Raw genomic sequence first — 20,176 nt, 5'->3', positions numbered from 1 at the left:
TCCACCCAGCTTCTTTAATCATGGAAATACTCATATATATGAGTGGGTCAGATATATAACTGACTTTGAACAATAGTGTTTTTCCTAAACATCCCTGTGAAAGTGTAAAGTTATTATTACTCATGCTAAGAGGAATCCCCATGTATATTCATTAACACTTTATGGTTTTCTAATAGTTTTATTTTTAAAAATGAATACCTGATTGCAGTCTTTGGATCATTTTTAGTCTCTGTTGGAAAGTTTCAGCTAAGTTAATATAAACATAATATAAAAAGGAAGCCATTCATAAGTTTTGTTACCCTGTGTTTTCTGTTTGAGGAATGTGTCTGATGATCACTTACTGCTCTACTTCACAGGAAACTGATTTAAAAAGTGTTTTTTAAGTGTTTAAAGAGGGAAAGTACTGAATAATTACAAGTTCAATTAGTTAAAATAAGTAAAGGCATGTTTATTTTGCATTCCAAAACTGTCAATCCTCAACTAACTTATATTTCTTGATTGGGCTTGGAAAGCAATTAGTTTGAATTATTCCTTACTAACTTAAATCTGCATGTTAAATTTCATTATGATCTATCTTACATTAAAACATATTCGTGAGGGAAAAAATATTTCCATAGGGATAATACAAACTTTTGGAGTGTTAATGTAGCAAATGAATATGATTATGGAACAGAAGTTTTAAGTCTTTAAAGCTTAACCTTTCTGGTACAGCCCAAATCTCAAGTGTAGAAAAATGTATTGATGGCCAAGACTTGGCTAAAAAGACAATACTTCCTATTTGGGGGACAATATTGGTTTCTTATTTCAAATTCCCCTTAAAAATGTAAGCTTTTCCATGATGATGCAATAAGCAGAATTTAATACAATAATCAGAATTTAATGACTAGGGGCTAAAATATTTACTAGCCATATTCTTAGCCACAGTTGAGGTATATAATGTTCTACTAGTTATAAAATTAATTTTGAAATAGAATACTCACTGATAGGCCTGTCATACACACATACCACACACACACACACACACCTTTATATCATATGTATTTGGTAGTTAAAATCAATTAAATAAGCTGTTAATATATTCCCTAACATTGTATTAAATAATTAAATAATCTGACTACATTCTTTAGCAAAAGCCCTTGTAGAAATCTAAAGGATGAAGTTTTAATTTAGGTTCTTCTACTCCTTTGAATTCCATTTCAGATAATGGTAGTGTGTGCAAAGCTGACCGCCAGTCCTTGTCCTGCTCCCTTTCTTTTCCCATCTCAGGCTCCATGACTACTCATGTGGCCTTTTGTACACACATTTAGAACCCTAGTCTGAAGATAAAGGCTCAGACAACATACTGGATAGCTATCCCTTGACAACTTTTTTTGATGTAAGGTTGTTCAGAGATAATTTCTGTCTTTCCTGTGGGTGCTAAGTACAAACGAAGGTGCTGCATATTATATCTAAAGCAAATATAAGAAGACTCTGAGTGGTAGACAATATAAGAAGACTCTGAATGGTAGAGAAAAGAATGCAGATCCACTAGGGATATGGGGGCCCAAGAACTGATATGGCTGTGAGTTGCCTGGCTTTTTATCTCCTATATTCCAGACTCAGAACTGAAGAAGCAGGCAAACTGGGAAAGTCAATTGGTATAGAATAAAAGCGTCTTCATAGAATCATGCTTTCTATAACCGAGAAACCTAGAAAGGGGTGTCCTAGAAAAACAGCCACCTTTTGGATGGTAACAACTCTAGCCAAACATCATTAGGAAAGAGGGGAGACCTGTATGTGTGCTCCTTTGTGCACACGTACACGCACATACTTGGTGGGGGAAGAGGTGAATGGGGAGATTCCTAAGAAGAACAGAGTGATGCCCTTCTAAAGCATGGAATTAGGAAGAGGGGTTCCTACTGCCATTGTTTAATGGCAGAATTAATTAATTATTAATAAGCAGTTTCCAGTATTTTTTTTGGTAGATAGTGTGTCTCTTTGGCCTTCCATGCATGGCTGCAGGATAGCTATGACAGTCCTATGTGTAAAAAATATTGCAGTGTGTGAAAGAGTATTTCTGTATCTCAAATTATTGTTATTAGGGAAAAAAGATTGTTCTGAAGCATTCAAGAATTTATTCCCTAACATTTTATTGACCAGAACTGGATACCTGTAGTCCAGGAGCTGGAATCATTTCCCCAGAAATTACAAAGTTTGTGATGAATTTAGGGAAACCCCTTTAGCTAGATAGAAGAACTTGAGAAGATTGGGATAAACTACAAGTAGTTTAGGTCTAAGTAAACAACAATATCTAATAACAAGCTGTATTGATATAGCTTCCTACAATAACCATTGCTGTTGTTCAGTTGCCCAATCATGTCCAACTTTTTGCGACCTCGTTGACTGCAGCATGCCAAGCTTCCCTGTCCTTTACCACCTTCTGGAGTTTGCTCAAGCTCATGTCCCTTGAGTCAGTGATGCCATCCAACCATCTCATCCTCTGTCATCCCCTTCTCCTCCTGCCTTCAATCTTTTCAGCAACAAAGTCTTTTCCAATGAGTCAGTTCTTCACATCAGGTGGCCAAAGTATTGGAGTTTCAGCTTCAGCATCAGTTCTTCCAAGAATATTCAGGATTGATTTCCTTTAGGATTGATTGGTTTGTTCTTGCTGTCCTAGGGACTTTGAATCTCCTCCAGCATGGCAGTTCAAAAACACCATTTCTTCATTGCTCAGCTTTCTTTATGGTCCAACTCTCACATGCATACATGACTACTAGAAGAATCATAGCTTTGACTTTACAGACCTTTGTCGGCCAAGTGATGTCTCTGCTTTTTAATACACTGTGTAGTTTTGTCATAGCTTTTCTTCCAAGGAGCAAGCATCTTTTAATAACCACTACATGTCTTCTAATCCATTGTGTTTCATGGTTAATTCTCTAACTAGATGAAAATGTTCTGAAATAGCAAATTCCATTTCCAGTCAACAAGGCAGAAGTCCCAGTGGAAGCAGATCAGTCAACAAAACTGTTTTCCTGTAGCTGTGCTGGCCTCCTGGGACTTAGATAACACAGGAAATTTAATCTGTATTCACCAGGATCTAGTGACACTTTCACTCCTAATCTTTTAAAAGTCAAAGCCCCAGTGGAACATATATATTAAGAGACTTAGTGGCATCATAGTCCTTTCTTAGGCAAAAATTGCCTACTTCCTCCACTCACAACATTTTCCACTGTGCTTCTTGGGGTCCTCAAACTGATGCAAATGCATTATCCGTACTTCAAAATATTACAAAAGGATTACCTTTTCACTTTTATCCTAATGTTAAGCCTGCCCTACCTACCCCCTGAGAACACCACTGTTACTGCTCTTACCCTGCAATACCCAAAACATGAATTGGCTGGTGTACAGTGGTGGCATTTTCCTAAATATTTACTGCAAAATCTAGATACATTAGTTCTCATTCTTCTGAAGCATTTTCCTTATTTAAAGTCTATGTCAGCCAATTTTGCTGTCTCACCTGAGTGCACGCATGCTGTTGCTTCCGTCATGTCTGGCTCTTTGTGACCCTTTGGACCATAGTCTGCCAGGCTCCTCTGCCCATGGGAGTCTCCAGGCACCAATACTGGAGTGGGTTGCCATGCCCTCCTCCAGGGGATCTTCCCAACCCAGAGATCAAACCCACATCTCTTATGGCAGGCAGATTCTTTACCACTAGCGCCACCTGGGAAGCTGCTATCTAGCCTGCTTCATTGTAAGTAACGTTTACCATTCCAAATACATTTCATCGTTTATTAAGATTTTAGCTGGTGAACAACAGTCATTAAAATTTAAATGTTGATTTAAATTAACATTGGCTATTCTTTTTCATCTATTTAACAATAAAAATTTCTATATGTTGTATTATGAAGGACCTAGTGCGTACACATGGAAATAAAAAACATAATGGTACAAAAAAACTTCTAACATGCTCAGTTTAATTCTTTATAGATATATATAGATTAACTCCTCTCTTTATATTTCCTGCACTGATTGCCTTCAATGATCTTAGAAAATAGTTATGCACTTCTTTCTTGAATAATCAACTTTAATTTAAATTGACATGTCATTAGCTAATGTTAATTGCTACTTTTATTTTTTCACAGACAACTCAGGAACTTAGAATATTATACTCCATGAACACCACCTGAGTTTACATACAATTCTGATCCTATATTTTATTTATATTTATTTTATTAAAATATTTATATTTTAAATCATCTTAATTTAAACTTATCAAGGCATTATAGATATTGATTTTTAGCGATAGTCTCATTTTTTCTTTCAATTTTTCTATATTTTTCCCTGTATCTCTGAATTTCCACTTCAGAGTATTTCTTTTCTGCTCATAAAATACTGTTTATTTTAATAAACTCTCTTGGGGATCAGCTATCTATTTTTTGTCTAAAAAACATCTTTCATTCATATTTTGGAGGTTGTCTTTAGCATATATATTGTAGTTGTAATTCACTCGCTCAGTCATGTCCAAATCTTTGTGACCCCATGGACTATAGCATACCAGGCTCCTCTGTCCTCCTCTGTCTCCTGCAGTTTGCTCAGATTCATGACCAATGATGTTATCTAATCAGTGATGCTATCTAACCATCTCATCCTCTGTCACCTCCTTCTTTTCCCTTCAATGTTTCCCAGCATCAGGATCTTTCCCAATGAGTTGGCTCTTAAATTAGCTGTTATTTTCTCTTCTCTTGTCTTCTGATCTCAATTGTTTCTTCTGAGAAATCATCTGAAATCTAATTCTTTCTTTGAAAATGAATTGTTTTGTTCAGGGGTAGAATTACTGGAAAGTTTTTAGAAATTTGCTTATGTGTTTCATTTTTAGACATATCATCAGGGCCTTATATTATGATAAGGGCAGGTAAGGTAAGTATGCATTTCTCTTGTTTTAGGTTTGTAGAGTTTCTTGAAAGTGTGGTTTGATTTCTCTTATGATGTTTGAAAAGTAAATTTCATTTATTATCTCTTCAAATATTTCTTAGGCCTTATTCCATTCTTCTTAGCTTCAGAACTCTGTTTAGACCATAATTAGATCTCTAAACATCATATATTTTCTTCTATATTGTCAATCATTTTATCATTTATTTATTTACTTACTTCAACTCATATTTAATCCCAATAGTACACAAAGCCTGGTGGTAGATCCTAGTAATTAACAGTAATTAATCACAGAAGAGAACAGTCACAGTAGCCCATACAAAGCACTCTCTCATGAAACTCATGCTGAAATTTCTCTGTCAGTTGTGTACTCTTCCTCCCCAGAAATCATTTTTCTCAGAATCATGGAATGTACAGTTGCAGAAAAATGAAATATTAGGAATAGAAGGTGTCACTCGTTTTGTATTCTTCTTTCTTATTCTGGATAGTTTTTCTGATCTGTCTTTTAGTCACCATTTCTCAATTAATCTCCCTCAAATATGATGTTAAATGAATACATCAACTTTTAAATTTTATTTAGTATTTTTTCAATAGTAGAAACTATTATTGTTGATGTTAAATTTGTTTTCAGAAATAGTTTTTAGTATTATACTAAAGATTCCCTAAACTTCTGAGAGTAGTGGGCATGGTTATTTTAAGTTACGTGTCTATTTTCCTCTTAGTTTTTACAAATATTCCATATCGCCTCCTGTTTTTAAGTTTCTAAGTCTATTCAGGACGTTAAAGAGAAAATGTGGGAATAACTTAAGGACTGAACAAGCTTTATCTTTCTTCAGAAATAATATTATCTATCTCTATCTGTCTATCACTATCCATCTATCTCTACTTAATTTTTTTATCTGTGTCGGACACTAACAACTTTAGCCATCTGATTTCCCTCTCACACAATTACAGGTATTGAGACAATTTGAATGTGAGCCCAGTCTATGCAAGGAATAATTTATATCTGGTTTACTCTTATTCATAGGTATACCCTTTCGGAAGTCTCTCTCCCCACAAAAAAGAAAACGGGGTTTTTGTCAGGGATCACTGTCCCTGGCTGACACTGATCTATAATTTAGTTGTCCTGATTCCATGAGTTTGTCCAAATCTTTGCACTGCTTCTCAGCCCTTTGTGGATATTTTGTGTGTGTGTGCTCAGTCGTGTCAGACTCTTTGCAGCCTCATGGACAGTAGCCCACCAGGCTCCTCTCTCCATGGAATTTTCCCGGCTGGAGTATTGGAGCGGCTTGCCATTCCCTACTCCAGGGGATCTCTCCGACCTAGGGATCAAACCTGCGTTTCTGTGTCTCTTGCATTGGCATGTGAGTCTTTACCACCTGTACCAGAGCCATGACTTTTTCTCTCCTTTAATTGACAGAAATCCCTCTCCCTAGCACTATCCAATAGAAACCTCTGTCACAATGAAATGTTCTCTATCTGTGCTTTACAACGTGATAGATACTGACCTTCTGAGATTTTTGAGCAATTAACATACTAGTGCATCCAAGGAACTAAATTGTTGTTTTCATTAAATTTAATTAATTAAAATTTAAATATTCAACATGAAGCTAGTGGCTGTTCTATTGGGTAGCAGTTTTAGAGGGAAAGTGTTCCAAAATGGTAGCCTAATTCCCTTCTCCAGGGGATCTTTTCCACCCAGGGATCGAACCAGGATTTCTTGCATTGCAGTCAGATTCTTTGCCACTTGAGCCACCAGGGAAACCCAGTATTTCTGAGTTCTCTTATACTTGAAAATCTAATTTTCATGAATTTTCATTGCCTTAGTAGCTGTGCATTTTCATCAGGTGTTGTTTAGATTTTGCCTAGATTTTCCAGTTTTTTTGTTTGTTTTGAACAGGAGGGTTGATGCATGTTAAAAAGTCTGCCAGTTCCAAAAGAAGAAACTTTCCTTTTTCATCACCTCTGTACACTTAACTGTAAAGTTAAACTTTTGCCTAGTTATTTATTTTATACTATATCTTTTGACAACTGGCTGTGTAAGTTAAGTAATTTAATGCTATCTGTCTTCTACCATTTCTTTTGACTCTAAGACATTCTAATAATTCTTAACAATTCCATTGCTTTTACAATGCAGACATTTATAAAGTTAGTGTTCTGTTTTATTGTTATAATAAAACTTTTAATTTTCTTTTATATTTTTTGAAAATTGGAAAAAATAGCATATAGTTTTACCACATTATAATTAAATATGTACGATTAAAGGATAATAGAAAATGTAATTTGCTTGGTAGTGTAGGGGGAGATGTAATCACATTTTATTCATGGGAGAATGTTTTAAATATTTTTCTCTCTTTCTCTCACATACCCACAAATTTCCAAAAACTGGCTGGTTGTTCAAATCAGCCCCTATTTCAATTTTTTCCAGTTGCACCACTGCTTTCATATATATCCTGACATTTCTGGTATTTCTAATGACTTTTATATTAGATATGTAATTTTGCAATAATATGCAAATTTTATTGTTATTTTGATATAGCTCTAGGTATTATTTTCAGTGCTCATTTTCATATTTTTCATGCATAGCTTTTTCATTCTTGGCAACTTATTTCTGATTTATTTTCTGGGTAACAGACTAGTATCTTTGCCTAAGTAATTTTTTCACTCTTTTTTATGCCTTTACACATCATGCAAAGATTTTCTGACTTTAAATTGGCAGATTAAGATTAACAAATACATGCTACTATCACTACTTTATATAAATTAGACAACTAATAAGAACTAATGGCCACCTGGTGCGAAGAGCTCTCATTTGAAAAGACCCTGTTGCTGGGAAAGATTGAGGGCAGGAGGAGAAGGGGACAACAGAGGATGAGATGGTTGGATGGCATCACCAACTCAATGGACATGAGTTTGGGTAAACTCCGGGAGCTGGTGATGGGCAGGGAGGCCTGGCGTGCTGTGGTTCATGGGGTCGCAAAGGGTTGGACACGACTGAGCGACTGAACTGAACTGAATAAGAACCTACTCTTTAACACACTTTAACTCAATACTCTATAATGAACAATATGGAAATAGAACCACCTAAACAGTGGATATTTTATATGTATAACCGATATACTTTTCTGTATAACAGAAATGATCATAATATTGTAAATCAACTATACTACAATAAAAGCTAGTGAAAAATAAAATCTTAGGGTTGCATAGAGTCATTATGAATATATTTTTAATTTACTTAGCAGTTGCAGAATGCTCACTTAAGCAGCCATATATGTGTTAGATATTTTCTTACCTCTGTGCTTCATGTTTAATACAATGGTTAATAGATAACAATATGTCTGTCTATAGTATTAGATGGAATGATTGACTTGTGCAAATATGTTGCAAATTTCCTGCTGCTATATTAGCATGTGGAAGAGCAAACTATGACTCTGAAGTTCTCTTGTAAAATCTAAATATGTCAGTGTTGGTGCACATGGCAAATAATTCTGACTGTAAGTATATACTTAGTTACCATGTTTTAAAATTATTTTATAAGATTTAAGAATTTATGCTATAGTGTGATGCCTAGACAAAAACATAAATTTAGGAATGCATGCAAGTGTATATTGTTTGAATTGCTTGGTGAAAGTTGAATAGACAAAATAAAGCACAGTTTTTTGACAAGTATGAGTTATTCTAAAACTTACTAGAATATTTCCCTATGGCATACTACCATCTTAGAGATAGAGCCAAAAGCTAAAAATTGCAGTTTATCATTTTGAAAATAACCTATTGTTAACTTTACATCTCTTTTAGTTGTGCATAGCTCAGAGGATGAACTTACACCATTTTAGAGAATTCAGTTAATGAAAACTATTTTATTAATGTGAAATTAATCTTATTCATATGACCCTACAGAAGTTACTCTCTGCCCCTCAGTCTTCTTATCTGGAAAACAGTGAGTTTAATAATTGAATTCCTCAGTTTTAACGTTAACTTGCATCTAAAATAGATTCCCTTGCCATTCTCTCCCCACCAGTCCCAAATTCTATCATCATCAAATTCTATTTATTTGTCTATCATCTGCGTATCTTTACAGTAATCTACCCACATGTATTGCATACACACATGCCACATTTATCTATGTATTGTACATATTTATGTATAATTTCAGCTTAAGTCATCTAAACTTCCCCTTCAGTGTAAACATTATATATTGGCTTTTATGTTGTAATTAATATAATAGGATATAGGTTATTAATGCAAATTTAACTTTATTTAAAGTATGTATATAGCGAGAATTAAAAGCTTTTATCACTGTTTAAACATCTTTACATGCTCTTCAATTTATTTTATATAAACTAGAAAGATTAAATCTATAGATCATGATATTTAGCTACTTTGTTATAGACTGAATAGAATGCAAATACAGCTAAAGAAAATAATTCTAAAAATCACAATGTTACTTATTCAATAATTTTGTTATAAAGCATTTGTACATACTTTAATAAAAGATTCTATAAATCGCATTAAGCCATTTGAGGTGCACAACACATGCTTTTTATTTTTCTTTTGTTAGTTCCTGCCTAGTTCTTTTAAATTTGAAAGACTAATTGTAATTAGGTATTAAATACTGTTGAATACATTGAACTTCTCTGATACAGATGGGTAATACATCTATCTAATTTTGAAGCTTCATTATTACCTTAGGCCAAATTATACTTTTTCTCTTATAGGAATAAGCGTATGCTGTTGAAATTATATGTAGCAGTATAAATGTTCTAATCTCCTACCACATGCAAGAAATCAATATTCAGTGATAAACAGTGGAGTAAATAGATAGTTTGCTTATTCTTTTATATTTAGTATATTTAATGTCAGTAGTGACTTCTGGGGCAAACTCCTGAAAATTATTGACTCCTGTCTCCTCTTTTAAGTTGAAAAGTTATAAGAAATTTCTAAATCTGTGCCTGTGACAGTAGTTCTTTTGCTTTTTCTAGTAAATGCCCTCTACTTAATTCTTTTTATAGACAATGTGTGGAATACATGGCATCACTGACTCAATGGACGTGAGTTTGGGTAAACTCCAGGAGTTGGTGATGGACAGGAAGGCCTGATATGGAATTATTTCCTAAGGTCTATTTTGCTCTGTGTAGCTTTATTTCTTTACATCACTAAAAGCCAGTGAGTCATTCTGATACTCTGCATTGCCTTCCAAGAGACTTGGCTCCTTGGTCAATATGGGACTTTAATTATTGCTTGCTACTCTTCCTCTTTTTGATTGAATGAAGTATTGCTATAGCGATATTGCCTGTTAGAGTTCACTAATCATATTAATCACAATTCCTCTCTTCATTTTGAGTATAAATTTTCATTTTGTAATGTCTTTGTGTTAAACTGTTAGAAACCTGTTATCTGCACTAGAGCAAAGCCATACTATGAGTCCCAGATCTTACAACATTTAACTGCAATGTTGTTTTGACTCTCATCAATTCATCTGTAAAAGTAATAAAAAATAAACAAAACTAACATTTTACTATTTGTCACTCTGTAGCAGAATCTGTGATTAGAATTTAATTTGACTTATTAATTTATCCCCTAAATCTAATTTGCATTTTATTTAACTTGACATCACAATGATTGTGTAAGAGAGATATGACTTACACTCATTTTAAAGATGAGAAAGGGAAGTCAAGGGAAGAAAGCAAACAAGTGTGTACTTCCTAAGATTTAATTCAACATTTAATAATGGATGATAATGAAACTGAAGATGAAATTTGTTTACCTAGTTAGAAACAGTTTGGTGAAGTTCTGTCCAATTTGCTTTGTTTTTATCTTACTGCCTCTGAGTTCATCCTACTGTTGGCATTTATAACTAGGTCCCTTTTATTTGTTACCTCTTGCTTTGCTAGACTCTTAAAATCCATTGTTAAAAATACTATAGTCTATATATACCAATATTCTAATAAAAGAAAAAAGAATGAATATGTTGATCCCTTACCATGTTGTTAATGTATCTTATAAAGTCTCTTGTAAGTTGAGAAATATTATTATTCAGTAAATTTTGTTCAGTTTTTTGTGCTCTAAAAAAAGAGAGAAAAAATAACTACTGCCAATGTTCTTTAAATAAACGAAAATAAGACATAAAAAAAATTTGTGAAGTGTTCTGCTCATATAATTTGTGTGGAATCTTTTATTTAAATGAAAAGGATGAGTACATTTTAGTTTTTATTATTCCTATGTTGAAAACATTAATACATATTTATACAACATGTTACTTATTCAGTGAAAAGACTATATATAATGCAATTTTTTTTTACTATCTGCTACCTAGATTCTTCAAGAAATTTAGAATATAGTTATGAATCCATAAAAACATAGCTTTAAGTTAAAGGAAGTAACCTTGATATTTAAGTGGAGAAGTGACGTTTGTTGATTTAAATACCCTTTTCTTTTTAACAGATAAGAACCATTATTGTATAAAAGATCTTTTTTATTACAAAATAGTTCTTTAGTTTAGTCCTACAGCAAAACTCAAGAGATAGAGAAATCTTTCAAATATACTTAAGAGTGAATTATTTGGGCATTTTTAAGACCCTAAGGATTACAGGTATAGTAAATTGATTCTAGTTTATTCAAATGGAAAATAGAGATCAATTTATATTTTATTGCAAGTCAGGCAGGCACTTTAGAAATATAATACATAGATAATGTCTTTTGGATGGAAAATGTGCAAACAGGTACCCACACAGAGAAGGTCATGCATACATATGCATACTTGTATTGATGCACATATACATAGAAAAATATGCATAAATTTAGAAGCAACGGTAATGCACAATAGTTGCTAAAAATCATGCACTGAAGTCAGGTCCCCTGAAATTAAATGCCAAATATTATTTTCACCTGTAAAATTGGATCACAATAATTATATTTCTAGGTCATATGTAAGTATCAGTCGAGTTACTCATAAAATTTTTAGAACAATGCTTGGTAAATCACTAAATAATAGTTAATTTTCAATGTGTTACTTAATAAGTATTAGGTAATAGTTATATTTACTTTGAAAACTAAACAGATATGGATATAGTGCCAAAAATTTGATTCTAGAGATGAATTTGCACAAAATGATTTTCACATGCATACTTTTACATGTTCAGTAATTTTACATAGCATATAATGCTTTAATTGGAAATTAGTATAATTTTTCTCTTATTACATTACATATATTTTGTATAACCTGTTATTTAGAAGGTAAACTTAACAAACATAAGTTAAGACACATGGGTAATGGCAATACAAGGGAAATATTTTGGTGAATATAGGAAAAGATCATTATAGGAAAAGACATATCATATGAATATGGCTTACAGAGATGTTCATCACTTGTAGATAAAAGGTTACCTCTTTACCTTATAGATCAATTTAAGGATAATTTCACATAATGATCAATTAGCTTATTTTGTAAATAAATTCAGTTGAGTGCTGAATTTATTAGATAGTCCCACTGGGTATATCAGAATCTGTCACCATTTACATTTGCAAAAGATATTATCATATTCATGAAAACTTTACTCAGAAATAATATTATTAAATTTAAATTGTTTTGTTTTGTTGTCTTAGTCTAAATTTGCCTGGGGAATAATATTTTCAGCTGACTACTTCCTAACTCAGTAGAATTGTATAGTAATCATTATTGTTTCAAAGATTAGAAGAATGGCAAATCAATAGTTTCAATTGCTAAAAATAGATTATTAAATATGTTTATGTATTATTATATATAATGCATATATAAAATGCTTATTATATATAAATATATAGGGCTCTATATATTTATAAATGTTTACTATATATAATATATATTACATGTAAATACATATATATAATGTAAGTAATGTTTATTTGCATGAACTATAGTGTATATATTTAATTCACAACAGGAAAAGAATCACTATAAAATATACCCTTTCATGTATAAAATATATATTTACTAAAAAAGAAGGATATTACATCTTTTAATATTTAAGAGCTATATAGCAAAAATAAAATCAGCATAAATTTAAAAGTATAACAATATGAATTTACGTATTCATTTAAAATCTGCCTACTTGAACAGCATGACAATCATTAATTGTAATAATGAAAAGAACCCCCTTACTCTATTTAAACCAAAACAAGAGTTAAAGTGTTGACCAAATATTTTTCATTTTGTTTTTGTTTTGCTTTTCTTAATTCTTCAGGAGAGCAAATATACTTCTTCTAACAGGTAACTAATAAGAAAGGAAGTTATGGTTACTGAGGTCTTAGTTAAATGCACTGGCTAAATATTTATTCAAGAATGATCTATTTTTATTATCAACAATGTAAATGAGAATAGTTTTTACCTTCCTCAATTTGTAGATTAGGAAACTGGTAACTCAAATATTTAGAAAAATGCATGAAATCAAACTTGTAATTCTTTCTGTTAAATTGAGAGTGTATTATATTTTATATAATAAATAGCAAATAAAGAGAATATTATAATTCCAGCAAATAATGGGATGTCCCTGGTCTAGTGGAGGTACTGGGTTAATCATATGTAGTGGTAAGGGAATGTGTCTCTGAAAGGGAGTCTTTAAAATATCTGCCTGATGAGATGAGAATGACTTGATTGTGAAGTGCCATTGGGATAGACGCCCTCAATAGAGGGAAAAATCAAAGGGGCAGGAGGAGTTTGGATATGAGATCTGAGAAAGAAAGGATGCCAAAATGAAGAATAATAGATTTTTGGCCTAACTAAATGATGGAATGCTGGTATTATATATTGAGATAAGGAAGACCAGAGGGGTGAGAAATGCAAGGAGAGTGAAAGAATAAACTCATAAATCCGGCAAATGCCTGTATAGTCAGTAGGATCAGGGAAGGATTTTATTGTTTTATTAAAAAAATCAGTAGGTTAATGAATCATAAAATGTTACTAACATTACATAGCAAGATAATATATGTATCATATTATGTGGGAACCGGCTAAAGTTCTAAAACTAAATATAATCATGGCTAAACACCTTCATGTTCTAATGCTATTACAGAAGAATGGCTAACATTCTTAACATGTTGCTAAGCATACTAAACATTGTTCAGAGCTTAACAATGGATGAACAACGTATTCCTTTGACTTACCACTTTACTTTGTCAGAATGGGCATGAGTTTCCAGAGAGAATTAATTTATGCTATAAATTGTTAACTTACTGCCTTATTGCATTGACTTGTGGTTTTTCCTCTGCACCAGTACTGGTCCACCAGTAAAGGGAAAGAAGATGCTAAGTAAATATCATCTGTGGAGCATGATGCTGTGTGAACATGTGGTAGATTAGCATTTCATTCTCCAGATGGCTACTTAGTGAACTGTAGAATCACAACATCCACCCTGGTGGGACAGAGCAGAGTGTAGTAGGAGAGATCCTCAGATCTTTTGGCATGTGTCATCTGCAATTTGAGGAATCATAGTGAATGGCGTTGTCTTCTTGCCTGGGGAGAATTCAAATATAGGGGGATAAACAGTGCAGTACAAACAACAGTAACAGCTTAATGAACAATATATAGTCATGCACTATGCACAAAAGACTCCAAAACACAAGGATAAGGTATGATTAAGAGTCAAATGATGCAAATATCTTGTACAGAGTACAGCATGAAAATACTACCAAAGCAAATTTTTGTAGCTATGTTAACATCAGATTCAGTAGATATTTAGGCCAGTAGAGATACAATATTATGTAATTTAGGAAACTTGATTTAATCATTAAGATATAAAGATTATGAATTTACAATTCTGATATAGTAAAAACTGTCTGCTGCTGCTGCTAAGTCGCGTCAGTCCTGTCGGACTCTGTATGACCCCATAAATGGCAGCCCAATAGGCTCCTCTGTCCCTGGGAGTCTCCAGGCAAGGATACTGGAGTGGGTTGCCATTTCCTTCTCCAATGTATGAAAGTGAAAAATGAAAGTGAAGTTGTGCAAAAAATGTCTAGAGAGAGGTTATAGTTGTAAAGTATATGTTAAAGAAAATAGCTGAAAATTAATGAGCTAAACATCAATTTTGATAAATTATTTAAGAAAGATAAAAAAATTAACAATCATAGTCAGCAATAATCTATTATACACTTAAATTTTATTTAGAGGATAGCCCTATGTTGAGTGCTCTAATCACAATAAAATGCAGTTTAATAAAATCACAATTGAAAACCTGTCCTAAGAAAGAACTCTCCAAGCAAGTTATTTTTTATCTATTCTACCAAGATGTATTTCAAGATGCCAATTTTACACAAATTCTCCCACAGAATAGGAAAGAGGAAATACTGAACAATTCATTTTAAAAGCTATCATAATGTTCATACCACAACCTGATCAAAACATTAGATAAAGGAAAAAGACAGACCACCTCACTTATTGAAATAAGGTAATATCTTAAAAAATTGTAATTCAAGTGTGTTGCAGTTGAATTCATACTTTCTTAAGATGTATGACTATTGCATGACAATGTTGAATTTATTCTGGGAATGCAAGATTGACTTAATACTTCAAAAAAAGTATGGTTTGCCACATTAACACAATCAAAAAGAAATCAACCTCTTGAGTAGCAGCAAAATTATAATATATTCAAAATTCATTAAGTTAAATATAGAGAGATATTTATTATTGACCATCAAGAAAATCTATACAGAATATCACACCAAATGGTGAAATGTTGAAATCATTTACTTTGGAGTCAAATAAAAGACAAAGGCTACTATAACCACTTTTAGTACCATTGTGCAAATGCAATAAAGCAAGAAAAAGAAAGAAGAAAATTGAAAATGAAGCAAAAATAGTGCCTCATTATCTGAAGAGAATATACATGGGCTTTTTAATGGTGCTGAGATGTTTAGATTTCTGTTCAAAAAGAAGTGAAGCTTGATGTCTAATTCAGACATAGGCAAAACTGTGTCTCAGTTGAATTATAGTTCTTAGTAAGAAAGGGTAAGATATAAAGCCTAAGGAAATAATATGGAAGATATGTTTATAATATCAGAATAGAAAAGTTTTCTGAAATAGGCAACAAATAGTATTCAATAAGAAAAGAGATACATAATATTAACCTAGATGAATTGAGTTTCTCTTCACTAGAAAAAAAAAAAACCAGGAAAACAAAGATAAAGTAGATTTTCAACATATAGTTTTAAAACTTTTTTTTGAAATAAAAAGACAAAGAATTATGTGAAAACAAAGAGTTGTTTCCAGAATATTTCTTTTGAATTCCTTCAGATAAATAAAGAAATACAAACAATCCAGGAAAAGAATAGAAAAGTTATTTTAATAATCATTACATAAAAACAGAATAGCCAAATAGACAATATACATATGAAAAATTGCTAAACATTTCTAATACCAAGGAAGAAAATTAAAGTTACAAAAAGTACATTAGATATGTTGCTAAAGTTTAAAAATTGCTGAAAGTTTAAATATGACAAGGATACAATTGGGTAAGTCTCAAAATCATAAATTGATAAAATAACTTTGACAAATTTCTTAAAAATATCAACTGAAGCCAGACATAAGCATAAACTATGACAGAGCAAATGCCATCCATAGGTAGATACCTGAGCAAAAAACAAATTTGCATGTACCAAATAAGACACACAAGAATATTCTCAGCAAAGCAATTTTTAAGAACACCAAGCTAGAAACAGCTCAGTTGTCAATGGCAATGAACAAATCAATCATTTATAATGTATTTATGTAATAGAATACTGTGGAACAGAGATTACCAACATTTTCTCTAAAGGAACAGACAGTAAGTATTTTAGGCTTTGGGAAACAATGTGTCTAACTTAGTTACTCAGCTGTTCTCCTGTAGCATGAAATCTATTATGGACAACACATAAATAGGTGGTTGTGTTTGTGTTCTACTAAAACTTTATTTCGCATAATTGGAAGGCTAGAATTGGTCTAAAGTCAGTAGTTTGCCAGTTCTTACTGTAGAGAAACAACAATGACAACAACAAAACTGCAGCTAAATACAATATCATTTTCACAGAATTGAGACATAAAAAGAAAAAAATAACGGATCAAAATGCTAATAAAAAGAAACCATAGCTCCTTGGGGAAATGACATATTTTAGAACTGAAGAAGGGAATTACAAGATAAACCTGAGCATCTCATAGTTGAAGAAAGCGCAAAAGTGCTTAAAAAAATTAAGCAGTGATGGAGTGGTAGATAAAGGTACACAAAAGCTGACTGAACAAACTTTGCAAAGTTTGCAAAACTGGAAATACTTAAGCAACAACAACAACAAAAAACAGAGTGTTGGGTTATAACCCAGAATATGAAATAAATGTACATGAGTCCATACTGATACAAATAAATTCTTGAATAAATAAGTGGAAAATAAGAGCCAAATCACCCATGCAAAAGAGTTTAAAATAATTCACATCATCTGCTACTAAGGAGATGCTGCATGATTCTCTTCTCCTTAAATGTAGGCTGCACATAATAACTTTCCTCCAAAGCATACTTTATAAAAAATGAAGAAACCTGACAAACAGTACTTCTGCAGGTGAGCAAGCCTAACATCATCAGCAATAAATCAGAAAAAGAAGAGTTTTAGATATGATTCTGCTAGTGCTGTAGTAGCATGAATACTGGACTCGGGACTTCTTTCTTTTTAATTAATAAATTTCAATTGGAGGATGATTACTTTACAATATTGTGATGGTTTTTGCCATACATCGGCATGAATCAGTCATGGGTGCACATGTGTCCCCCCATCCTGAAACCCCCTCCCACCTCCCTGCCCACCCTATCCTTCTGGGTTGTCCCAGAGCACTGGCTTTGAGATCCCTGCTTCATGCATCGATCTTGCACCTGTAATCTATTTTACATATAGTAATATACATGTTTTGATGTTATTCTTTCAAATCATCCCATCCTCACTTTCTCCCACAGAGAAAGGAAAATTGAGAGATGTAATTGGAATCTTCACTCAGAGTGGAGTTGAAAGTGCTATAGGTTGGATGCATGAGACAAGTGCTCAGGGCTGGTGCACTGGGAAGACCCAGAGGGATGGGGTGGGGAGGGAGGCGGGAGGGGGGATCGGGATGGGGAACACATGTAAATCCATGGCTGATTCATGTCAATGTATGGCAAAAACCACTACAATATTGTGAAGTAATTAGCCTCCAACTAATAAAAATAAATGAGAAAAAATGAAAAAATAAAAAATAAAAATAATTAAACACTACTATATATAAAAATAACTAATAAAAACCCACTGTACATCAAAAAAAAAAAAAAAAAAAGAAAGAAAGAAAAAAAGAAAGTGCTATAGCCCAGTTATCTGTCTACTGCTTTTTATTAGCTGTTGCTCCCATGTCTTGGGGTGGAGGAGAAATTGACATCTTAAAAACTGGGTCAAAAAGCTGGGTCAGGGAGTGTGTTCACCTTGGAAATATTCCATTTAACGTCTGAGGCATGTGCGTCTGGTGTGGGATCTAAGCAATGCACTCTTGACAGGATGTGATGTGAATGGCACTTCACCTCTATGGTCTTCCTTTTCAAGATCCGTAACCCCAGTCCAATAACAAGAAAACAAATCAGACAAACCCAAACTGAGGACCATATGCAATGTACCTGATCAGTACTCCTCAAATCTGTCAAGGTCATCTACAGCTGAGAAAGTCTGAGAAATGTCTCAGTCTAGAGGAGCCTAAGGAGAGACATTATTACTAACTATAATGTGGTTTCTTGGATGCGGTCCTATTAGAGGGGGAAAAAAAAGACTTTAGGTTAAAAAAGAAATATAAGTTGGAAATTTAGTTAATAGTTATGTGTTAAAATTGGCACACTAGCTGTGATAAATATATCATACAGTGTAAAAATCTAAAGAACATGAGAAACTGGTTACAGGGTGCACAGGGACTATTTGCAACTTTTCTGAAAATATAAAATTATTTTAGATATAATAGAAAATATTCTATGTTGTGTAATATAAGTTTACTAAAATATGTATTTCATGATTCCATTTGTATAAAGTTAAAAAAAAAAAAGCCCTCAAAGCCAAACTATTACGCTTAGATATGCATGCCTGAATGGTAAAATATATAGTAAAATAAGAAAGTGATTTTTCTTATAGTCAAATTAATAATTACCTTGTGAGAAAGAACAGAAATTGTGAAAGAGAATAAAATGTACTTTTTAGATGCTTGTAGTGTTCTATCGTTTGACCTGGGTGGTGGTAGCAATACATTTGCTTGTAGTAAATCTTTGAGCTGAATGTTTCGGCATGTTTTCTATATTTGTACTCTATTTATCTGTACAGTCAGAAATCGTATAGGGAACTCTGCGGAAAAGAGTCCTTGCAAAGACCTTCCAAAGTAAGTCTGTCATATGATTCATGAGAACTAAAATGTGAATGCCTCTCACACAGAGACCATTGAACAAAATTATAAGAAGATCATTTATGTGGACTCCTTTGACTTCTGTTTAGTTCTTCCCTTCAGTCCTAATCATGGAGGAGCAATTCATAGAAGAGAAAATAATATAGGTAGAGCAGACTGAAAGAACAGGCCATGTGCCCTTTCCCAGTGGGGTTTCCAATTATGGACCCAGGTTTTGCTGGGGAAAGGGAAAATATTTAAATTGAATGCAAGATTGGTATTTTAAAATTAGGCCTAAGCAGACTGTTTTGGACCCATGTTCCAAGAGATCCACACCTGTTATTGGCAAGATTTTAAGAGGAGAAATTTCCACAGCATGTTTAATTAGGTAAAATTCAAGCCTTTTCTGTTGGTAAATTCACCCCACTACCAATTTCATTGCAATATAATCTGAAACATGTAGTTTGGCTTAAAACAAAGAAACATGCACACATATGACCATTTTTAAAGGTAGAACCTGATGATGAAATTTGTTTTCTTTCCTTCATAAACCACACACATAATGCATTTTCTATTATATTTTCTCTGTATCTGGTTTCTTCAAAATCTGAGCAAAATTTCAAAAAAATTAACAAATTAGCAATTACATCTTAGTACCAATTTCTTGTAGATGTTTCTCATATCTTTTTCTCATAAGCACTTTCTGCTTTATAATTCACATGTCATTAGATAAGTTATTTTTAACAACTCATATTTATCAAATATTTCCAAAGCTTTCAAGTAGATTTTCATTAATGATAGCTTTCTTGTATTAACCTCTTATGCTTTTATAATGTGTATTTAGATCACAAACCTATTTGAGAACAAATATCAATGACACTTGACAAG

The sequence above is a fragment of the Cervus canadensis genome, chromosome 33 (genome assembly GCF_019320065.1).
Source record: "Cervus canadensis isolate Bull #8, Minnesota chromosome 33, ASM1932006v1, whole genome shotgun sequence".
Taxonomy (NCBI): Eukaryota; Metazoa; Chordata; class Mammalia; order Artiodactyla; family Cervidae; genus Cervus; species Cervus canadensis.
Note: the sequence above shows the minus strand (reverse complement) of the source record.